Source organism: Grammomys surdaster, unplaced genomic scaffold (assembly GCF_004785775.1).
Source record: "Grammomys surdaster isolate TR1022 unplaced genomic scaffold, NIH_TR_1.0 128, whole genome shotgun sequence".
NCBI classification, from domain to species: Eukaryota; Metazoa; Chordata; class Mammalia; order Rodentia; family Muridae; genus Grammomys; species Grammomys surdaster.
Genome location: NW_021604586.1, coordinates 430,085 through 434,501, shown reverse-complemented (window position 1 = coordinate 434,501; position 4,417 = coordinate 430,085).

Below are 4,417 nucleotides of genomic sequence, written 5' to 3'. Positions count from 1 at the left end.
GTGTGTATATGTGTGTGTATGTGTGTGTGTGTATGTGTTTCACTGTTTAACCCTGACTCCATGTGTAGCTGCTACACCATCATTTTAGACTATCACTGCCTTGTCCTTCCATCATTTTCATCTGAGCATCCATACCTGTTCAATAAACTCATTCTATGTGCTAGCTACTGGGTCTATTTGGACTCCCTTCCAGAAAGAGTCTTGCAAAATGGGACCATTTGATGCACTATTTGATACGTATTCACTAAGCAAGTACTATACACTGGAAACTCTTCTAATTGCTCTGCTTGTATTCTTAATTAAAGACCACCATCCTCATATGGCTCACATGCTATAGAAGAGACAGTAACTAATGCATTAAATAAGCAAACGAGTAATGATTGGTATGAAAAAAGACAAGGAGATCAGAAGTGCAGTGTGGTTCAGTTTGATATAGTGTAGTTAACTTTTGACGGGCAGACAAGACTAGCAACAGGTAAGGCCAATGACCATGTTATCTCTACAGATCCAGGCAAGACATATCTTGTCAAAAAGTGGGGTATGGTTTAATGATGTACAAAGAGGCTGGTGGCTGGAGTTGAGCAATATCAGGGAATGATAACTGGAGACAGAAATCTACGAGGTTAAGAGAGTCAGGGCCACACAATGCCGTCGCACAGAGCAGACTCTTCTCTGAGTAATATATGAGGACAGTTAGTTTCTTAGACGAAGAAAGAGACTTGATTGAACTTAGAAGGAGATCACTCAGGTTGCTGCATCAGGGTTGCACATCTCTGGATAAAAGTGATGGAACAGCCGCAGCTCCAGTGAGGAGGTGATGGGAAATGAGTTGCAGAGGATACAGTCAGGTTCTGGATACACTTGAATTGCCAACTGGATCTGTTGCTGGTCTGTGCGTGTCCAAAGCTTACAACAGTGGTTCTCAACCTTCCTAATGCTGAGACCCTTTAATACAGCCCCTCATGTTATGGTGACCCCCCAACCATGAAATGATTTCCATTGCTACTTCATAACTGTAATTTTGCTACCATTATGAATCATAGTGTAAATATATGATATGCAGGATAGCTGATATGCGACCCTTGTGAAAAGGTCATTCGACCTTCAAAGGGATTGGGACCCACAGGTTGAGAACCACTGCCTTAGAGAAAGAAATAGTTACTCCAAGATGTTTGACATGATGATAGTAAGGGTGCAAGCTTCAGGGCTGATCACAGATTGAGCTTCCGTGCCTCGTGTCAGGATCCTAGGGGCAGATGTTGGGCAGGTAGAGTAGAGTAAGTTTCAGGACAGAAGACTGAGCTACAACTAGAAAGGTAGGAGTCCACAGAATGTAGATGGCATCAGAAGCCACCAGAATGTCTGGGGTTGCAAGGTAGGTAGTAGGTGTAGACAGAGGGCTAGATACTCATCAAGGTTCCCGTGTTCTGACATCAGCTAGGCTTGGTGTGTGGCGGGCTGCTAATGTTTCTGTTTTCACTGAGCCTTTTACTCTTTAAACTCCTGTACCAAGAGTTATCGGAAAGCTTATATGATGCTGTGAGCTCAGCCTTTTTCTGAATCTCATGTATAATACAGAAAACCCAGGGAAAAGGAGCTGTGTTAAGTTATATTTTGTAGAATTGATAATAAAGTTTGAAGTAAAGCCAACATGTTTCTTTCTATCTCTATAATTTAGTCGCCATGTTCCCGAGGTCTGGAGTGCTAAGATGGGGATACAGGGACATGACCTCATCTGTGACCAATATTTACAGTTATATGTGCATACAGATTTCAGCCCTTTCATATAGGAGGCTCACTACTAAAACTCAAGAAAGCCAAGTGACCCAGGAACAATTGGGGATGGGGTAGAGATCTCAAAGGAGAAAGGGTAGAAAGTTCTCATGTATAAGGGGGGGGGGGTCTATGTGGTTGCCATTATTTGTTTTGATTGAAAAAGAAGCTTTGAAGGCTCTGAAGGGCAGATCTATTGAGAGAAAGGCTTTTTACATATTCCTGGGACATAAGATGTGCTTATGGATTTGATAAAACAAATGGTGGGTGGAGGAGAGCAAGGCGACTTTAAACTCCATGAAAACCAAAAGTTGTTCTAGAGGAGCAGTGTTATCATTCCACGCTACTGAGTTTTGCTGTTCACCCTCACAGGAGGCCAGGTTTTTTTTTTTTTTAATCATAGGGCAAAGGTCCTTTAGAACAAAATATATCCTTAGGGTAAGCTAACATTTATTGAGTATCTACTGTTTATCATGATTGTGTTTATACAACTATATTTTATAAAGTTCTCAAAGCTTCCCCAGAGGATAACTGTTGCTTTCTCTATTGTCCTATTGATGAAACTTCAAATATCTGGAAGACTGGATAGTGAGCACCAACCCTTCACACTTTCAAACACCATCCAAGCTGTGGTCCCTCCCAAGTTTTAGGCAGAATAGTTGAAATGAGTATCAACTTCTTAAGTTATATAAATTCAATTAGTCTTTTAATTGTAGACATCGATCGATGGACCAGAAATCCCAAAGTAAAGCTAGCAAAGCTTGAAACTTGAGCCACAGCGTTCATCCCTTCCTGATGTATCTTAATAATTAGCCAACTTTACTATAGTAATACTAAAGACAGTCTTTATTAAAATCATTTAATTAGATGTTCTCAATTAAGTGGGGTGCTTACACTTGGAGACATTTGGAGGCCACTAGGGAAATGATTTTTTTTTGTCAACTACGGGGTAATGGTATTATTAAACACCACACATGAATAAGGTGGCCTTCCCTAATAATTTGTCCGAAGACTGAATTACTCATCCCAGAGCATCGCTAATGCTAAGCCCGAGAAATACTTCCCTAAATGAAGAGCATATAGAGAAAGACATCCCCATAGTCCATGTGATCTGATGAATAAGGGAGTTACATCACCTTTTTGTATGAGAGAGTTGAGATTTCTGAGTGAGTATTTGATTTTTGTCATTATTTAGCAGTGTTACAATAAGGGGATGATTATGAACTTTTTGGAATCTTCTGGATGGAGCAAATGGCCAGTGATCTCCTGCCTGGGCACAGATGCGCATGTGCTTGCAGCACCAGGTAGGCTTTGTATGTGGAGCTGGTGTGTGTGCATGCATATGTGTGTGTGTGTGTGCGTGTGTGTGTGTGTGCACTTGCACTCGTGGGCTCATGTATGCTGTTCCTGATTGTGTGGGGAAGTACAAATTGGGTTTGGGTTGAAGGCCTCTACTCCTTCCAGCCCGAAGCTTTCACTGATTTCCATTAGGACTGCCTTTGCGACTTGGCCTCTTTTACACCCCTGTCTCGTGCATTTCCTCTTCTAATCTAATCCCTCAGAGTCCGTATCTAAACACGATCAGTGACAGTTTTCGCTGCGGGGTGAGGCTTTTACTGACAAGGCCAGTGAGTGCTGATTTGAGACCAGCCATTGTGAGTGACTTCAGCTGTCTCTTCAAGTGACACCCGGCTCCTTGAGAAAGGAGCGATGACGAAAGTTCTTTGGACAGAAAACTTTCTCTGACAAGAAGGTGACAGGCCTTTGCACAGCTGGTCTCTGATATGCCTCGGAAGGGTCCCACAGAGTGACTAATTTGAGCCCTGCAGTAGCTGGAAGTCTGAGGCCAGTGCTTTCTTGGAGTTAGAGGAGTCGGTAAGGCAGATTGGCAGATTTTGGCTGGAGGGGCTCATTGTTGGGGGTGGAGAATGGGCTGGGAGACCCATCTGTTTAGAACATTGGAAGTATTAGTGGGGAGTGGATATGTTGTGGGTCTAGAATTCATTCTCAGCCTTGTCTCAGCACCTCAATTTTACTTTAGAAGGCACTGCACGTCTTCTCTTGTTTTGGAGGTGTGTGTGTGTCAGTGCTGGCTTCCTGCTTCCAAGAATTAGCTGATCAGCATTTTCATTTTTTCTTTGTCATAGAAATTGGTTCAGGCATGTCCAGAAAAGCCAGGATGACCCAGTGAGATTACACTTGGTGGGGTTTGACAGCCTTGGGAGAGAGATTGGCTTTCTATCTGCAGTCACCAAACTGTAGATGCGTGCCTGCGATTTCCAGAGTCACCACCCAGAACAAGTTAGTTAGAGAAAGAACCGACTAGGAGGATGGAATGGCTGAGAAATGGGGAGAAGAGACATTCCCATCCCAGTGAGATCACCTGAGACTCTCAGCTGGATCTGAAGGACCCTCTATTCTTGACTTTTCCATTACACAAGCCAGTGAGTTCTTGTTTCTTGTGTAGCTAATTTAAATTGGCTTCTCAGCAGAATGATTCCTCATCAATATGAATAGCTGAGTGTTTTGAGGACTTTCAGACATTGCAGTTCTAATTTCTGTTGGGAAATACCCAAACACCCTTCCTTCCTTCCTTCCTTCCTTCCTTCCTTCCTTCCTTCCTTCCTTCCTTCCTTCCTTCCTT